The following is a 1,693-nucleotide window of genomic DNA, read 5'->3' on the forward strand; positions in this document are numbered from 1 at the left end:
TTTGATTCTCAAAGACTGCAAGTGTATCTATGCCTGGGTCTTGTATTGTGTTGTATTTTTGCTTTTAGTCCTTATTGATGAATAGAGCTGTTAGGATATGTGTGTAACAGTCTTCATTGATACATAGAGCTGTTAGGATATGTGTGTAACAGTCTTTATTGAAAACAGAGAGCTGTTAGAAAATGTGTGTAACAGTCTTCATTGCTAAAAGAGAGGTATTAGGATATGTGTGTAACAGTCTTTATTGATACATAGAGCTGTTAGAATATGTGTAGTCATTCACAAGTACACTTCCTTTCTTACGATGGTAAGAACAATAGGCCTAGCAACCATATCATACTTTCCCAAACTGAGCCTGGAGATTTGGGCTCTGTAAAGCGCCTTGAGACAATTTTATTGTTTTGGCGCTATATAAATAAAATTGAATTGAATTGAATTGATTTTGCAATGGTGTCAAGAGGAGAGATGAGACCTGGCCATGACAGCTTTCATTTATTAATGTGTTCAGTCTACAGTAGCAGAGTCTGGCCCACGTGGGTAGACTTTTACTCACTCTCTCTCTCTCTCTCTCTCTCTCTCTCTCTCACCCTCAGTCTCTCTCTCTCTCTCTCTCCTTTCCTTCTCTCTCTTTTTAATCTATGGATGTAGAACTTGGATATATACACACACACACACACACACACACACACACACACACACACACACACACACACACATATATATTAATGGTGTAATGATGGGAATGAGCTCAATAAATACTTGTTCACTAAATGAGTATTAAACCTCTCTCTCTCTTTCTCTCCTCTTTCTCATCTTTTCCTCTCGCTTTCCCTTTTTCATCTTTCTCAGCAACAGATTCTGCAGACTCCTGCTGTGCCATGTCTCACAGTGTGTGATCTCGTACATACTCCCACACACCAGCCTACAGCTCCAACACACACACACACACACACACACACATATATAGCCACTCTCTTCTCCCCAGGCAGTTGTCACGGTACACTAACACTCAAACACACACACACACACACACACACACACACTATAAGTCTCCCACTCTCTCTCTGGCCCTGTTCATACCTGGCATTAACTGGGTGATCCAATCACAGGTGAACAGCTTTAAATGCGTCAGTCCACACCTGGCATCAGAGCGTCTCCACATGTGTCTTGAGTGACCACTTGTGATTGAATCCCACTTCCCCGCTCTAGATGTATATAATTTCCATTTGCAAAGACCAGATTCGCAAGGGGGCAGTGCCTCCCACCTCATTCACTGCACCCCCTCACTTTTTAAATAAATAAAACAATAAAAACAAATAAAACTCAAATGATTTTCATAATGATATGGAATTATTTTTAAAACTCTACCATGCATATTAGTATGCCAATGAAACATGAAGATAGACTAATATGCTGGCCAAAAAGCACAATAATTGGCCTATCACCCTGAGCCGATGATATGAGAACTGGTTAGAACATTAATATCTCACAGTGCTTCTGTTCACTAAATACAGGCCGGTGTTGTGATTCTCTGTGATATTCAAGCACTCTGACGTTCAAATGACAGCTGAACAACTGTAAACCTAATTTCTTTTCCTTTTTGACGAAACTGCTGATGTGCTGCTTAGCCTAAACTGGGTTTTTAGCTACGGTTAGCAAACGTTAGTTTAGGATTTAATTTCTAACTAGCTAG

Source organism: Clupea harengus, chromosome 20 (genome assembly GCF_900700415.2).
Source record: "Clupea harengus chromosome 20, Ch_v2.0.2, whole genome shotgun sequence".
NCBI lineage: Eukaryota > Metazoa > Chordata > Actinopteri > Clupeiformes > Clupeidae > Clupea > Clupea harengus.